General features: G+C 44.8%; 1 protein-coding gene across 1 annotated transcript in view; it reads left to right on the top strand.

The window, feature by feature from the left end:
• Window positions 1-470: 470 nt before the first annotated feature.
• SEMA5B (semaphorin 5B) overlaps window positions 471-18,599 on the top strand; it is a 347,995-nt gene continuing 329,866 nt past the window's right edge. Inside the window, exon 1 of the mRNA XM_056861450.1 lies at window positions 471-524. The gene's annotated coding sequence lies outside the window, so the exon portion shown is untranslated. The remainder of the gene's footprint in view (window positions 525-18,599) is intronic.

Below are 18,599 nucleotides of genomic sequence, written 5' to 3'. Positions count from 1 at the left end.
GCAGATTTTTTGATGTTGCGTTGGCAGCAGTTGCCACCACAGGTCAAGGGTATTCACTATGTTACTAAATTTAAGCTGTGGCAGCCATATTGTGGCAGCCATTTTGTTGCTGTGCCCACCATGCCATGTCAGAATTCCAAATGTGCCCGCAGGCTCCAAACGGTTGGGAACTCCCGTTGTAGAGATTGTCTTAGCATGGGAAAGTTTGCAAGTGGAGTCATTTCTGGGTTTGGGCATGGATGAAATCAAAGCAAATTTTAATGCAGGCTTGGAAATGAATGTTTTTCAAAATGTTTTTATTGGGAGGACAGTAGTTTTCTAGAAACTTTGCTTGTAATTGTCTGCCGCAAGCGAGATTGAGATTGGGTTTAAATGTTTGTTACAATCTCGTCCCTGTATTGCTTATATTTGGATAGGTTAATCATTTTCAACACACTCTTCATGCTACTTTGTTTTCTTATAGATTGCAACAGTATTACGACAGAGCATGGATCTCAAAATGATGCACCAGTGATGCAAAGGCAGTGAGTATTTTAAGATTGACTTTGTAGCACTTTATTTTTAAAGCTGTGCTGACTCCGTTTCTAGATCTTGTCTTATTTCTGAATTCTTCTACTCTTTCAGCTTCTCGCATAGGTGATTTACACAATCCTTTTGCAGAGTTAGTTCAGCCTAAGCCCTTTGAAACCAATGGAGTTATCCTGGAGTACCTCTACATGGGATTGTATTTGTCAGTACTATAACAAAAACCGGAAACTGGGGGAAAGTGCTTCAAGTTTGCAAACTGTACAGAGCTTTTGAGCTTCAGTTGGTGGTTTGCACAGTGTCATTCATTGCTCCTTCTTGACTTTGATCTGCATATGGACTATGGGGAGAGGCTGCGGCTCAGGAGTTAAAGTATCTGCTTTGCATGCAGGAGGTACCAGGTTCAATCCACAGCATCTCCAGGCAAAAGGATCAGGTAGTAGATGATGTGAAAGACACTAGATAACCACTGGCAGAGTAGACAGTACTGACTTTGATAGACCAAAGGTCTGACTCAGTCTAAGTCAGCTTCATGTGTTCAGGTAAGCATATGAAATAAAAATACATGTTCCCTGTATAAGGGATGGATGCAATGTGTATTAATTCACTGCATCTGAGACTTTATCTGGAAGCACCCTTGGAGTTGGCAGAGATGTGATGGTATTTGCAGGAAACAAAAAGGCTCTATTTGCAACAGCTGATGAATGACGGAATTTTCAGATAACCACAAGTTATCTCCAGAAATGTGAAAAACAAGGGCATGAACCCAATATGTCTCATGTCCTTCTGTCAGTTTATGACTTCGGAATTATTCAGCCAATTGCAGCAGGAGTGTTCATCACTAAGATGCACATGTACTACATTAAAGTTTAAATTACCACTGTTTCTTAATGCTATAGTTGGCATTCAGTGCCTTATTAGCGGAGGAAGGACGTGCCCAGAAGTCATCTTGACTGCTGCTTGTGGATTTTGAGATTTCACTAAGGCCAAACTGAATGCCTTTCTGAATCTTCGTGAGAATGCTGCATGGAGGACAAAGTTAAACCAGTAGAAGTTTGAATTTTTAGTTTGGAGTGTAATTTAATAGTATACACATAATTTACCAGTCCCAAGCTTTTGGAACTTGGGAACTACATGTTTAGATAACGAATGAATAAATAAACACCTTTCCAATCTGTATGCATGAATTAAGTGGTTGACTTATATTTTGTTCAGTTATCCCCTAATGCTTTTTATTGTGCCTCTTATTTAATGTACTCATGGGATCTCTATTTAGTTCAGTTTAGTCAATATCTTGTAATGAAAAACCCATCGATTCCACCTTTTATTTCAGCCCCTGTGGATAGCTTTCATCAGGTACTATCAGATAATTCAATCACTGGCCATTGAAAATTGTGATTTAATCAATAGAGGAGACCATTTTGCTTATGGGAAAGATCATTTGGGAAGAAAGAAATAGAAAGGGAATAGGAAACACAAAGAATAATGTAGTTGGATCTTTTTGTCAATATTTGTAAGTCAGGACCTGTGTTAGCTTTTAGTGCAGCAGTATTCCCATTTCCCCAAAAGTAATAACAATTGCTCAGCTGTTGGGTGCTACTATTGTTAAATATTGTTTATTAGGACTGACAAAAATGACACAAAACAGTGTGCAAGCTTTACAGTGCTCCAGGACTCTTCATTGTGTGTGTGTGTGTGTGTGTGTGTGTGTGTGTGTGTGTGAGAGAGAGAGAGTGTGTGTGTAAAGTGCCGTCAAGTCGCAGCCGACTTATGGCGACCCCTTTTGGGGTTTTCATGGCAAGAGACTAACAGAGGTGGTTTGCCAGTGCCTTCCTCTGCACAGCAACCCTGGTATTCCCATCCAAATACTAACCAGGGCTGACCCTGCTTAGCTTCTGAGATCTGATGAGATCAGGCTAGCCTAGGTCATCCAGGTCAGGGCACTGGATGTTAAATGCATGAAACACAGACATCCCTTCATTGAAGAGTTCTGGAGACCTCAAAAGCCTGCACACTATTTTGTATTGTTTTGTTTGGTCCTAGTAAAGTTATTATATGGCGTTTGTTTTTAGATTTTGCTTTGCACTGGCTGCCTGTAACTGCCCCATTTATGGAATGCTGGTTACTTTATGCGAAAGGATGATTTTTGGCTTCTCTAGGATTATGCTTTGGAGAGTGGGGCTTGTTGTATATTCACTGTTGGCACATAGTCATTTGGCTGCTCTGAGCGAATGTCAGGCACCTCCAAATACCAAGTTTTTACTGTTGGCAACAGGATGAGACAGGTTAAAAGAAGGATGTTATTATTCATATGGGTTGTACAATTTTCTCCATTAAGGAATATGAAAGAATTTGGAAAGAAGAAAGTGAGTTGTTAATTGCAGCAACTTTTCTATAGGTATATAAAGCCGTGGAATACAGTCACATAAACGTTTGAACTGAGCAGCCAGAAGTAACATTGAAGATATTGAGTCGGATCCTTTGCAAAATCTCCACTATCAGTAGAGTGGGACTTCCATGCTTGCCCCCTTGCACTGCAAAATGTTGTTCCTGGGGTGCAGCCCCCCTCCCCAGAAATGGCATGAGCAGGGGAGCTGGAAATCTGCCATAAGCAAGGGGAATCATCAAAAATTGCACTCCCTTCTTCTATCAGCGGAAATTTCCCCTGACTTTTATTCATAAACTCCAATTTGGGTGCTGTGAAGGTGAGATTTTGTATATTAAAATAATTTTTAGTTTATGCTCAATCTGCTACTTCAAATGTTGTAATTATGGGACCTGGCTTCATTGTTTCTGTTGTGAATATTGAGATCCAAAAATGTATATTGTATTGATGAATCGCATAGTAGAAGTCCTGGTTTGAAACCTAAGCAGTTCTAAATTTGTTAACACCAAAATCAATTGCTAGATTAGTACCATCATTATGTTTTCATGGTACTTGTGACTGTTTAAACAAAATGCAAACCTTTTAAATCAATGTCCTTGCTCTGAGGAGGAGGGCATCTTCAGATTGGGTGATTTCCTTCACTTGCTCAGGGAGGCAGGAACAATATCTTCACTTCCTGTCTCCTGAGGGAATCAACCCTCCTCCAAAATTGGTGCAAAACGACCAATTTAGTTTGCTGGAAGACTTGGACCCGGGCTTATTAGTTGCCATGCTGCAGACCCAAGGCTAGCCCTCCTGCAGCCACTCTTGTGGCCTTAAGGAACAGGGCAAAGACAGGGGAGCAGGCGCCATTAAAAGGAAAAGAGTCGGCTCGACTCACAAAAAAGGCACAAAAAAGGCTCTCCTGCAGACCACTCCGCCGCTGCTACCGGCAGTTTCCAGAGAGCTCCATGAAGCCTACCAGAAGTTACAGCAGAGCAAACCTGATTCCAGCCCACTGGCTTGGAAGCCGCTACCACTGGCAAAGTACAGGCTTTCCTGCCTGCCCTTGCAGCGGGAGGGCTTTCCCTTTTAACACTGGAGTTCATGGAGCTTGTAAGTAACGCTTTTGTAAAGGGGCTGCAGGCCGTTCTTCTCCTCTTCTCTTCTCTGCTACTTCAAACGTTGTAATTATGGGACCTTTCTTCTCCAGCTCCCTCAGTACGTGGCTCTCAAGGGTTTTGACCAGATCCTTCGCAGTTTGAGCCCAGGGAGGGGGGCTCCCCCACAGAATTGTGCATACAGGGTGGAGAGGGGACTAGATGGCCCACCAAAGTGGCACATAAAGCACTTCTTCCCGCCAGCCACCCTTGTTGGTCAGAGCACAGCCTCTCCCCCCCTTCCTCGGGGGAAGAAAGCAGGAAAGAAGGAGAGTTCTTGGACGAGGAGGAACCAGTCCCTCAGGAAAGGCAGACGAGGCTTTTCAATGGGGAGGATTTCCAGACCTTTTTATACAGGGCTCTTACTGCCCTTGATTTAACAGAAGACTCTGCCTCTCAATCTGAGGAGAAGCCTAGCGGTTTCAAGGAATTTTTCCTCATGCATACCTCCCCATCTCCTACAGAGCCAGTCCCAAAGTATTTCTCAATCCTACTCATGGCTGAATGGGAGAAGCCCATGTCATGCAAGCAATTTCCTGCAATCACTGAAAGGTTTTATAATCTGGCTAGCAATGTTACTGAGGTGCTACAGGTCCCCCAAGTGGAAGCTCCTATAGCAGCACTCCACTCCCTCGATTTGGTTTCTCAGGATGGCCTAGTAGTGATCAGAAATCCTCTAGATAGAAGATGGAGCTTGTCTGCAAGAAATCTCATGAGGTTTCCACACTTGCAGTGAGTGCATCTATTACTTCCACCCTCATTTCTAGGGCTGCAGTGGTGTGGACGCCCAAGTTAAATCAGCTTATCCCAGAAGAGAATTAAAAAGCCTTGGGAGGGGTGGACCGTGTATTGAATGTGGTCACCTTCTTGGCTGATTCCACCCTGGAGGGGTGGACTGTGTGTTGAACATAGTCACCTTCTTGGCTCCACCTTGGACACTATGTCATTTGTGGCTTGAGCCATGTCAGTGGGTTTCGCAGCCAGAAGGGCTCTGTGGCTAAGCACATGGTAGACAGGCCCGTGCTTAGTCCGTGCTTAATTATGTATAAATGAATTGACTTGATTAAAGTTATTCATGGACAAAAGAGAGCAAGGAAAAGACTAGAGAAGATAATCCCTTGTTTTGCCCAAGATGGGTTTTTCTCTTTAAGGATGTTTGTACTATAGTTACATAATAAATCCCTCTTTTTGGAATCTTTTGTGGGGGCATTGGCATGCAATACAACAACTGTGTAGGAAGCCATACAGGTTGCTTCAGCATGGGGTACAACGATATTGGGGGACTGGTTGGATCAGAAATAATGGGACACAAATGTGAAAATTACAAACTCAATCTGTGAATTAGGTTCTTATTCCGTCTGGTGCTAATTTACCATGACCTTTCTGGACGATTTTTATCTTACTGGTAATCTATTTAATTGAAAGATCATCCTTATGTTTATGCCATGTATTAGCAGAGTGGTTTGTGGGACTGGTTTTATGAGATGCTGAAGATTAAGAGGAATTATAGGTATTCTTTGTTTTCAAAAAGGTACTTTAAGCAATTATTGAGGCCTACACTTGTAGATAAGACTCCCCTTTGGCTTTGTATGCACTAAGATTTTACTGTGTTTCGGTGTTTTAAGAAATTTAATACAGGCATCTGGTTTTTATTATCTCAACCACTGCAGTTTGGAATTGGTAGAAGTTAATACACTTGAATCTAGAGATGCTCAAGCACCATATCCTGCTCACCAGCCACAAGGAGGGAGCTGATTGTTCTGCAAGCTGTTTGGATGTATCTGAACAAATTTAGATATGTTTGTTTCACGTGATTACACTGGTTTTTCAGACTTGTTCTTGTTGTCAGGCTCTGTTCAAACTGCCTCGATCACTTGCTGTTTTTTTAAAAATTGAAATTGGTGCTGTTTTTATCATGAGGGAATTTTTCTGGAGTCATGGTGTAATATTGCCAGTGGGCTGAAACGTTTTTAAAAAATACAGAGGTATACTTCTCCAAGGTATACAAACAGAGGGAGAATCATGATGAGGTCATTGATTATGGTGGTTTTTTTTGCAGAAGCACCCCTTCCCCACTTTCTGCAAAAAGACATAATTAAAACAAAAACATTCCATTGGAACTGAGAGTTTTTGTGTAGGTCTCTCTGTGTGCCTTCCATAACTGGTCCTTATGATAATTAAGGTGCTTTTCCATATGCTTACTGAGAAAATGTTCTTTCCCCCAGTTTGAGTGGATTAGTGCTATTCCACCATGACATCAGGAGTATCACCGAATGGTAAAATAGTGGCAGTGTCAATTTTTTTTTAAATGGTGACCATGACAAGCAGTTCAGACATTTAAATGCATGAACTGTAGATGTGATAACTTGGCCCTGTAGAATAAGGGGCTACTGTGCAGGCTCAGAGCTGCTTGGTACAAACTTTGGCAACAGCCATCAAGTGATCTAGTCAGAAGCTTGCCTTACATGTTATCACGGGAGTTGAGCAAGATAAATTTGACTGATGTCATGTTTATGTCAAAGTTCACTGTACACTTGCTTGAATTGGTTCAGTTGTTAAAGGGGAATAGATTAGAAACCAGGAACAGTGCCCAACAGCTTACCGTATTTTTCGCTCTATAAGACGCACTTTTTTCCTCCTCAAAAGTGAGGGGAAATGTCAGTGCATCTTATGGAGCGAATGCAGCGGCAGCAAGGCGCGGAGCCGGCCGCCCCGGGAGCCGGCTGGGACGCCGCCAGCTGGGGCCGGGAGTCCCCTCCCGGCTGCGCAGGGCAGAGCAGTTTAACCTCCCCCTGCTTCCCGGTCCGAGGCTCAACTGAGCCTCGGGACCGGGAAGCGGGGGTGGTGGTGCGGAGGAGCAGTTTAAAGACCCACCGCCCCTCCTGATCGGGCTTGCCTGACTGGTCCCAATCAGGCTTGCAGCGTGGAAAGGGAGGCTGCAGCCTTCCCCCAAGCCCTGCTGTGCACACGCTCTGATCTCTCAGAGCATGCACACAATGGGGCTTTGAAGGCTTCAGCCTCCCTTTCCACGTTGCAAGCCTCACTGGTCCCAATCGGGCTTGCAGCGTGGAAAGGGAGGCTGGAGCCTTCCTCCTAGCCCTGCTGTGTGCACGCTCCACAGAGCAGGACTAGGAAACTGGAAGTGGAGTGCAGTAATCCCTCCACCCAGCCCTGGCCATAAGAACCTCTCAGCTGTTGGGCGGGAAGCGCGGGGGGGTGCGGAGGTTAAACTGCTCTGGGCAGGCAGCGCAGAGCAGTTTAAACTACCACTGCCCCCTTCCCGGGAGTCCCGGGAAGAGGGGCGGTGGGGAAAGAGAAGGAAAAAGGAAGAAAAAGAAGAAAAATATATTTTTTTAAAGACCCAGCGGGTCTTTAAAAATATATATTTTTTCTTCTTTTTCCTCCTTTAAAAACTAGGTGCGTCTTATAGTCAGGTGCGTCTTATAGAGCGAAAAATACGGTATTTGAAAGAAGGTGTGGTTGCAATTTATAAACGTTCAGTTTCTATAGAAATTTATGTTAAAAACAAAATAGCTGGTCTATGCATCCTTAGCATTTATGCCAGCGGTTCTTCACCTGTGGGTCGCGAACCCTTTGGGGGTCGAACGACCCTTTCACAGGGGTCGCCTAAGACCCAGGTCGAAGGGGGCTGGGGAGGGGCTGCGGTGGGGTGCAGGGCAGACCCGGGCTGGTGAGTGGCGGCGTCCGCCTCCCCAGCCACACCACGCCACAGGGCCCCTGGGACTGCGGCGGGCCCAAAGCCGGGGCAGCCGGGAGGCAGCAGAGGGAGAAGGAGGCTGGCGCGGTACGGTCCCCCACCCTCGTTGATCTGCCAGCCGAGCGGAGGCGGCTGCAGGTGGGTGCGTGGCAAGGCGCATTTCCCCCCGTGAGTGCACAGCGGGCTGTGGAATGCACCGCACTGCAATGCTGGGAGGGGTGGCGCGCACGCCAGAGGGTCTGGCTGCGGGGGCTGTCAACTGCTGCACGTGCATGTGGGGATCGTGCCCGGCCAGGGCGGGAGGCAGCCGGCAGAAGGTGGTTGGCATTTAGGTCGGAGAGTGGGGCGGAGGGCTCCTTGGGCTCCTTGGGTGGCGGAAGGAATGGGCAGGAGCCGGGGCTCACTGAGCGGGTGCGAGAGAGTCTGCGTGAGCAGGAGAGAGTCTGCGCAGGAGGCTGTCGCGATACGAGGGAGCGACCGCATGCCACTGATGCTGGAGAGTAAGAGAAGAACCAAGGTAAAGAAATGTGTCCTTCTGCCCGTGGCCAGAAGGGGGTGTGGCATTGAATGGTTAAAACGTCGCCCGCCTGCTGCCTCCTGGCTTCTGCTTTGGGCTCCTCGAGAGAAATTCGCATTGCACCAAAGGATGCGTCGCCCGGATGAAGAAGCCCCGGGCAGCGCCTTCCTCTCTTGAGGCCGCCCGCAGCCTGGAGGGAAGGGGGAGGCAGAGAGCAAGCTGTCCTGGAGGCCACCACCTCCCCCCTCCCTGCCGCATGGGCCCTCCTTCCTCCGGGGCTGGCAAGGGGAGCGCCAGAGCGCAGCGCTCCTTGCAGTGGAGATGGGGGCTTGCCGATGACGGAGGGTCCTAAGCCCCGAGGCGCCCTCCCTGGCCCCGCATTAGGCCCCGACGTGAGCGAGAGGCGGGAAGGGGCCCGCCCCGGCCCTCAGTGGCTTGGCCTTTGGGGAACTCTGAAGGAGAGCAGAGGCCCCCTTTCCCCCCTCCTCCGGCCTTTTATGAGCTTCCCAGGGCCCGTGCGTGGCCGGAGAGGGAGTGCCGAAGGCTTCTGCCCGGTTGCACCGGGCTGCGGGGCCGCATGTGCAGCCCTGTGTGTGTGTGAGGGGAAAGCACACAGCAGGGCACTGGCCAGTTCTGGGCCACCTAGGCAGGCCCCGACGGTGCCCCACCGCTGCTGTGCCCCACCACCTCTGGGAGGCACCCGGCACAGCTGAGCCGCCGCTTGTCCTCCTCCACCACCACATTCTGGCAGGCACCCAAAATGGAGGGAGGGCTGATAAATTGGCAAACTTAAGTGGAGGAGTGAGAGGATTTGGGGATCATGATGCACGCCTATTCTCTCCAGGATCAGAGGTGCATGCCTATTATATTGGGTGCTGTGGAACACAGGCAGGATGGTGCTGCTGCACTCGTCTTGTTTGGGGCCTTCTCTGGCCCCTGGTTGGCCACTGTGTGAACAGACTGCTGGACTTGATGGGCCTTGGTCTGATCCAGCTTGGCTTTTCTTATGTTGTAACGGCCTTCATCCGTTTGAATTTCACAGCTGAGTTATTCCCCCCCCTTTCCCCAAATTGTATTTCTTGCACTTTGCAAATTTGAGAGATTGTCCACGGCCTGGGATTTTGCTAGTATACGGCCTGGTGTTTGAATGACTGTACTGACCATAGGGTTCTTAATTATAAGATTTGGGGAAAGCAACCCTTAATCCAGTGTTTTATATACATTAAATTTATATACATGAAGTAGCAACGAAAATAATTTTATGGTTGGGGGTCACCACAACATGAGGAACTGTATTAAAGGGTTGCTGCATTAGGAAGGTTGAGAACCACTGCTTTATGCTATTACCTCAGAACACCTCCACTGTTTTCTTTAACAAAAGCAGTGAAAGTATCGGACCGCTAGACTGAAATTATCCGCAGTCAGAATTACAACGAAATGAAATAGTGTCCAGTGCAGACATAGCAAAAGAGATTTTTGGATCGTTGTAGGGCTGGCTTAGCATCCTGGTTAGAGTATCAGACTAGGATCTGGGACATCTAGGTTCAATTCCCTTCTATGCCATCGAAGCCCACTGGGAGACCTCGGCCCTGTCACAATCTGTAAGCTTAACCTACCTTCACAAGGTGGCTGTTGTGAGGATTAAGTGGAGGAGGGCAGAATGATTTGAAAAGCCGATTTGAGTCCCAAGCAGGGAGAACAGCGGGATAGAAATACAATTTTTTTAAAACAGCCAAACCAGTAACAGATTATTTTTGCCAATCCTGGAAGTAAATGTAAACATTATTTTTCTTATTGAAAGAAGCAGATTTTTATCTAATGGCACATAATATTTTGTTAAGCTAAAAGAGAAGACAGAGCTGAGAGAGAAGACTGCGTTTCACAAAATATTCTGCCACTCCGAAAGACTCCCTCCTTGGTGATCATTGAGGGGGTCATTCAAGAAGAGCAAAAAATGTTCACCTAGTTTTGAAATGGCAACTGTAATTGGCAGTAGATACTTTAAAGCAGTGGTTCCCAACCTTTTTTTGACCAGGGACCACTAGGACTTTTTTGTTCGGTGCAGGGACCCCAAGGTTCAAAATAAAAATTCAGAGAATTTGAAAATAAACTTTAATCATAACTGTTAGTTAAACATTAAAATTTGAATAAAATTTGAATATATATTTTTATAATAGAGAACTTTTAATTGAAAATATTAATGTGTTATGGGTTTATAACTTTGTTTCGTGGACCTTAATTTAGTTCTCGCGGACGCCTGGGGGTCCACGGACCCCTGGTTGGGAACCAGTGCTTTAAAGAGAGCCCTGTATAACCCTATACCTGGTGTGGTGGCTTGCTCTCTTGTGGTAGAGTGCTTGTCAAGACAGCTTTCCATTGTGCTTGGATTGTATCCTTTAACTGTCTGTCTGAAAGGCGCCATTTACAGCACAGCTATAACAGTGTGGTACTGTTGCGTACAGGCAGGGACCAGGCAGAGGTGCTTGGCTTCTGACTCCACTCCCAGCAATGGAGAGTACTGGGGGGAGCAGAACCTGTCGCGGTTTACTCTTCCCGGTAGTGTGGGTGGACTGAGTGTGTAACCAAGGCAGCACTCTAAACAAGGAACAGGTCTACTCACCAGAACGAGCTCCTTTGAATCAAGGACTAGGCTCGGTCCTCCCAGGTTCTGCAGGGATACCAGAAGGGCAGGAGCTGGTAGCTGGCACCTACACGAGATAATACTGAGCACAGAGATCTCAGCACGAGCAGCAGCGCTTGCAGTAATTAGCAAAGTTGTTCCCACACTGACTGACTGGCCAGCCTAAGATTTATGGCTGTTCCTCCTCACTCCCTTCCCGGACCAGCTGTTCTGCATCACTCGCTGGTGTTGACTCCTGCAAACACCTACGACCAATTGCCTGCAATCTCGCGCTGCGACGTCTCTCCTGCAAACTAAGCCGAACCTTTGATCTTTGATGGCTAACTGGGCTGGGCGAGTCTGGAGGTGATAACCTTCTCTGTTCCTCTGCTCCTTCCCAATATGTACCACCTTCTTCTGCAACTGCCGTCTTTGCTGGTTCAGACCTATGGTCCAGTCGCCCTGGTAAGACTTCCACTGGTGCATCACCCTGCTCTGCCACTCCTTCCTCCTCTTCTTCCGAGGAGAGTTCAGGCTGACTCATGACAGGTACCTTCCGAAGGTACCGTCTTGGCAAGTGTGATTCCAAGAGTGAAGGAAGAACCATATTAGGCAAAAAAGTGCAGTTTTTGACCCGCACTTAGCTGAGAAAAGGGGCAGAGATCAATTCTGCTGGAAAAGTTTATTTTTCCTAGAGGAATACTGCTCGTTTGAAGGAATCATGATGTTTCCTGAAATGACACATTTTGCAGTAAAAAGAATCGACCGTTGAAATTCTGCATATCCCTATGTTTTATTTAATTCAGCTCATTTTCTGCTTGCCTCAACAGACAATCCTAGCTGCACAGGTTATTGTCTGAGTTTTAGCCAAATGTTCCACGACGCTTCAAAGTAATAAAGAATGTAGTAGAAAATTATGTAAATACGGAGTGCATTGAAGCATTCCTGATATAGGGGAATTATGGTTTTACCAGGTTTGGCAGAGCTGGGACCATACCCAAACAGGACGCAGAGAGAGATCCTCTTATCAGTTTATATGGGGTATTATAAGTTTCAGCAAGAAGAGACAGACAATAATGGGGGGGGGGGTCTCCCTCAGAAGGCAGGGGAAACAGAGTGAGAGGTTTTGCAACAGAACACGTAATTAAAAATTAGCCAAAAGGGCATTTTCATACTTTGTTTAAATTGAATAAATGGAAGAATGTAGTAGAATAAAATAGAATAGACAAGGGTTGCGTTTGGTGCTTTGGCAGTAGGGAGGCTACAACATAAAGAACATGTAAAGTAAACTAATGATCCAAAGTAAGATTTTGCAGTTAAAACAAATAAACAAAAAAACACCTCAGGGCAGCTGCAGCTACTCGGAAACAGGGAGGGAAGCTTGTAGCTTTTACTCTTCCCTGTGTTTCTGAAATGTGATTGTGCCAGCATAGAAATCAAATAGAGACCTCATCATGAAGCAAATCATAGAGAGAGGTAGTAACGGATAAAATGTACTGGCATATATACCCCCCCTTTTAAAAAAACAAAAAAACAAAATACACATCCCAGATACTGTACAGGAAGAAAGAACCCTCTGAAATTTACCCTTTGAAACCTTATGTCCTGGTTTGATCAAATGACACGGAAAAAGCAAGGAAATCAACATGAGAGTAAAAGAATCTCTTCACTAATCCCTGTAGGAGCAAAAGAATGTCACCAAATATAAAACAATAGCAGAACCAAAGGAACGAGCAAAAATCAACATCAGCTTTAAGGACCTGGTAAAATAGGGAGAGGTTTTCTGTGAACCCTTGTGTCAATCTGCACCAGAATCGCACTTCTTAGGAGCCCCATATAGTATAAATGTTTAGCCCAAAATTCCGGAGGCACCCTGCACTAACTTGGTGGGCTTCTGCTCCCGGCCTTAGCAGGAGCCATATCAACATAAAAATAAATTTTGTTGCCAATTCAGTGGGGACATTTATACAAGAGATCCCATCCCAGCAAATCTTTACAGACATTTAGGAGATTACATAAATACCTGATCAGCAGGCTGGGGCCCAAAGTAAGACAGAGAGTTACAGCAGAACGTTAAACTCCCTATAAACTAAGGGCAAGTGTTATATTGATAATAGGATCAGGGGTGGAAGAAAATTTATCAGTAGAATATGAGAAGGGACCGCTTTACACCGTCAGTCCTCAGATTTATACCTCTGTTTGTCCCTCAGGGCTGTGGGGATCCAGGAACTGTCTATGCGGTTGATCTGGGCACTGAAACACATTTTGGTGGTGTAAAGAGTCCTTGTAGTGAGGAGTAAGGCTCTCATATGTCCAGTACAGGCAGTCTGTTGAGCAGCCGCTTGCTGCTTTGCCAGGTTCCTTGCAAAATAATATAGTCCCTCCTGGCTTAGTTGCCCCCCCCCCCCGTTGGTACACTTACTTCCATTGTTCACATCAATTCCATAGCTTTACGTTGGGGTCAACTCTTGTTTTTGAACTCCAATCTGTAGGACCAAAGTTTAGTTGGCAACTCACTCTTTTATCCTTTGTAATTGGTACTGTTCCAAAATTTATTTGCAGTTTCTTAAAATGTTCTATGGAGTTGACTCAGTCCATTCCACAATAATACTCCTGGTTTGATTGGCAATCTGGTATTTCAGTCTATTCAGCAAGTTCAGTCACCACAGTATGAAAGTTGTCTGGGCTGAGGATGGAAATTTGTTGAGAATACTGCAAAAAGTACTCATAAATGGAAAAAGAGTGTCAACATCTGTTTGTTTGCAGTCCCATAAATTTAGTCCAGTTCACTTTAGGTGGAAATGCATAGACTACTGCACTTACAATTTCTTCTAAATCATCTGCTAAACAGCCCAACTCCCTTTAATTTTGTGGGGGTCCATGTGACAAAAAGCATAGTCCACTGAATTATTGCAACTGCTTCTAAAAAAAAGTTCATTAAGCAAAGTGAACCAAGCAAATCTCCTGCGTGCTTTCCAGTTTGTAGCCAGATAATAAAGAACCCTCATAGCACCAGGAAAATGTTTTTTGACTATAGGGGAGATGCTGAATCCCCATCAATAACATTTCTTCCCAAAACTTCATTTGCAACATAATCTTTTCCTACAATTTTAAACCCTAACCATTTAACCCCAGTACATGTGGCAGCTCGCCGGTGCTCATAATCAAATGGTAAGTCTCTAGCCCTCGTGGTAGGTGTACATAAGACTTTAGAGTGGTGGTGTAGCATGCCATGGATGTGGTCATATCAAGTTAAGGCAAATTCTGACACGTGGGTTCATCTTTTGCTGACTGCTACTCTAACAGACGTTTTGCCTGCAGGAAACAGCTGTCACAAATCAAACACGGTAGATTGAGCTCTTGTATCACCTGACATTCAGAAAGTAGAATTCCTTTCAAGACCAGAAGGGCACACTCTGATGATGTACATGCATGTGTGAACTGGCTTTTAGAAACCTTGTTTGAAACCTACAGTGGTCAGGCTAATAAATTATTATTATAGCTCTCTTTTTTTACTCACCTTAGGGCTTTTTGTTTTTTGTTTTGCAGCTTCTGTTTCTCAAATGCAACAGGCTATGGAAAGCTTGTGTACCGTTAAACAACTGATGGTTCTGTTTTCCCTGATCTATGCATAGTAGCATCATTAACACAGGCAAATTACCACACTTCATTGTACTCTAGCCATGGTACATTAAAAGTCCTTCCCCATTGGTAAAATTGGCCTATTCTTCTATAAAATGAGGGGGGCCATTGGCAGTTCTTTGGCAATCCAGACAGAGAGACTGTTTAATGAATGGGAGAGTGACTTAATAGGGGAGAAGAAATTAAATGTGACAAGTGCAGTGGAAGATACCAGAGGACGGATGACTAAACCCTCCAATAATTGCAATGAAAATGAGTATATATTTTGTTGATGGGAACCACTTAGACTGGGACAAATGAATGCAGGAGCAAGACAAGTGGAAAAATGTCTTGGAAAAATCAAGTGCTCCTTCTTTTCCTTTTCATACAGTAAACCTTTCACTTACAAAATAGAATAGCTTGTCCCTAGCTTTGGACTTACCATCTGGTCCAGTGCTGGGGGGAAAAAAGGTCTTGCTTTTTCCCTCCCTAATAGGTTTTTCAGTTTAATAAGGTGAAACCAATTAACCAGGAAGGTTGCTGCCAAAGGCATTTTACAAGCAGATAAAAATGTATTGCCTTTTTGCTAGCACCGTGTCATTGCTGCTCTTAAGTTCTCCCCCTTTTCTTTTCTCTGCCGCCAAACAGATACTCAACTACTCAAGTAACTGATTAATCCCCAGAGATTCTCCTTCAGAGGATATTGGTCTCTCCCCCTGAGCTAAGATAAATATACTCCCCCCCTTTTCCCTCACATTTAACCACAGATGTTTTGAGAGCTGGTGGGCAAAAAGTGAAAATTCAGCCCATCAGCTGTGAACTCCAAGCGATTTCGTAGAGAAATTGGCAAGAGCAGGCTTTCTGAGTTAATCAGCGATGTCACACATACAGGTGTGAGCAAGCAATCACTGCAGAAAGATCTTAGGTGGGAGAGAGATGGAGGCGTTTAGAAAGAAGTGAATGTGTCCCAGAGCTTGTTGGCTGGAAAAGAGACCTGTCTAGGGACCATATGCATGTGAAATCAAGCTTCTGTGTACCTATGCCCTAGCTGGCTGGGAAATGACATGCTGCATGTGGGATTCCCTAGCAGCATTTGCACATATGTATCCCTTTCTTCAAAATCTGGAATCCTGCTGATTCATTGTTCATGAGACAGGACGAGGAACTGGAATCTCTCCACCCTTCATCCCTCTCTGCTGCTCCTTCCTTGCCAAAACAAATTGATTAGTGGAATTCCAGCTTGTCTCTGTGTTGGTCTGTGCCAAATGTTCTTCTGTTTTGATTTCCCCCCCTCCCAAAGTATGCTGGGGTGGAAAGGAGCTAAATATTTCCCCTCTATTTTTCCTCTTAATTGTGAGAATGTTTGCCTTTTAGGGACCTGTTCACTGCCATTGTTCTCCAGTCTTCTGTTGCTTCAGCACTTTTTGTCGGTAGCTTGTTCTGATTCCTGTACAGAGACACGGCATCCGTGATATGTGAACAAAGTCATGTGAGCCGAGACAGAAAACCAGGGAATAAGCAAGTGATTTCATTGCTGAGTTACAGGTACCAATTTCAAAATAAAGAACTGAAAATAATAATAATTATTATTTATTATATTTATATCCTGCCTCCCTCCTGCTGAGGCAGGGCTCAGGGCGGTTTACAACATGAGGATAAAAACAATTACATGACAATTTACAGTACAAACAGTAGTAAAAACATACTTACATAAAAGCATACTGTAGGTCTAAAACAAGTGATCTCCCTCCCCAAGTTTGGCTTAGTTTTTATCATTGTTCACAATTAAGATGCAGATGGGTTTCTGGTCGGCCCTAATGTATATAATCTTAATGGAGGGGCTGCCATTGTGGGCTCCGTTGCTGAAGTCTTCAACCCAAAAGCTTCTGCTCATGATTCCATCATCAGCTTGGTTGGTGCATATGACAGACCTCTGGGGACTTCATATACACCCCAACATCCAAGATAGTACTCCCCAGCAACTCTGTGGAATTATTTTTGTCAGCTAACAACAGCATGTTTATTTTCCTACAATATAGAGGGCTTGATTATAATGCTCCAGTTTTCTGAAGCTGTTTCAAATAATAGGAACTTTTCAGTTCTTGTAGGTTATCCGGGCTATGTGACCATGGTCTTGTTAGAATAATGCCTTAAATAATTCTCACAAGTATAAGTAAAGCCGAGCTATGTGAATGGGGGCAGGCTATTAACATTTAAACATTGCTGCATCATGAGTCAGCTTGAAGTAGTTTATGAATATTTCACAGTTTCTCTCCCACACATGGGAGTTAGATTTTTAAGGAGCGCCTCCTGAGTTTTCTGCAGCTGCAGAGTGGTATGTACAAGAACGTACACCTTCATATGAGGTCCTCTTAAGGAAGTTTCACAATTCTTTACTCCCCCTCCCCCACTGGCATTTTTTCAGTTTCTTTTGGACACTTGTGTGGGTCTGTGCGATCACAGTGGAAACTCTGGACGCTTCGCTGCTGCTAATTTTTAGATTGGCCTGGCTAAAGCCATTGAAAGTTCTGTGGATGGTCTTTAAAGTGCACCCATTATCTCACTGCAGGAATACCCCAGCACAGTTTCCCCCCAACAGTGGTGTGTTCAGTGGTTTGCTCAGAAATGATTTTCCTCATCTACCAAACATGTACCCATTTGCTGTTAAGTAGTTATGGAAATAACCATTTGTTATGAAACCAAGGTTACTTCCACATGAAGATCTTTATCCATGTTTCTCAACTGCATTGGTTTTTTGGGGGCTTATATACAATATTGTTCTTTTGTCCACCTTCTGGGTTTTCCCTACTCCATCCTGCAGTTTCCCAAATCTGGTTTGTTATGGTCATACTCAAAGTGGTTTTGGTTCAGATGTCAATGGGAAGGTGTGGGTGGCTTTATGCACCTTGCCCACCTGTGGTACCATCTCCTCTCCCCTCCCACCAGAGGGCTTTTTGCTGTTGTTGTTTTTTAATTAGTACATGTATGATATGAATAGGCCCAAGATGGGGATGTTGTAAACTATAACTATCAAGAACATAGACAAAGGGTTGAATCCAGACTAACTAGTCCTCTCACACAAGTCAGCTCTGTCAATGCAATAGCAGCCCATTGTTCTCCTGAAAATGCTACTCCTGGGGGTCAGAGGACCCTCAAATTGGGGGTCTGCAGGAGGAGAAGGGAATTGGTGGAAATTATCCCACCCCTTCTGTTAGCATAACATTTAGTCTGGATCTAACCCAAATACAATAACCGCTTACCTGTTTCCCTTAAAGCAGAGTTAGAGATACTTCTTGTGTACATCTGCGTGTGAAGGAAAAAACCCCTGTTTATAATACCAAACTAACACTTCAGTGTAGTCAAGTCTGCCCCAGAGTTAAAAACAAAACAAAACCTGCCCAGGAGCCTATAGCTAGCACTAACTTGAGGGTAATAACTCTGTCTCTGGGTTTTGTCACAGAAATTCAATTAAGGGGGATTATAAACACAGTTGTAGGTCTGTTTCATTTACAGTTGCAAATGAAACACAGGCCACACACTGATAATTTATAGAGAAAGGGGGTGGTGTGTAATTTTGTGTGACTCTGAGTAGAATTACCTGAATGTTCCTTTCTGTTGTTAAGCTTTGTATGGGGGGGCAAGGTGTAGTCTGGGGGAATGAATAAATAGGTATTGGAAGGGCGGGAAATGGTGTAGCAGGAAGAAAGCTGTCCCCTACTGTTATTCAGTAGGAGGCACACTTCTCATATACACATAATAAACTCCCTGCAGAGGTTTATTCCTTCTTAGAAGCATCCCCTGATGGGGAAGATTGAAGAGTGCGTTTTTTTTTTAACCTAACAAAGAGCTTATTCTATTTTTCCAGCCCTCAGTTGTATTCAGCTCTTGGATCCACTGGGTTGCTGGGGTGGGGGTGGGGTGAGGCATGACAGTATTACTTTTATTTTGGTCATCACAAGCCAACTTTTCCTTTCCCCTTTTCACTTTTCATTCTTTTTTACCAGCTGCTAATTCCCCAGGTAATGTTAGGGAGAGATAAGTAGAAGCAGAGGTCACTTTCAAGCCTAGAGTGA

This window comes from Euleptes europaea, chromosome 15 (genome assembly GCF_029931775.1).
Source record: "Euleptes europaea isolate rEulEur1 chromosome 15, rEulEur1.hap1, whole genome shotgun sequence".
Taxonomy (NCBI): domain Eukaryota; kingdom Metazoa; phylum Chordata; class Lepidosauria; order Squamata; family Sphaerodactylidae; genus Euleptes; species Euleptes europaea.
The sequence above is the reverse complement of the archived record's forward strand: the minus strand, read 5'-3'. Positions and strand labels throughout refer to the sequence as shown.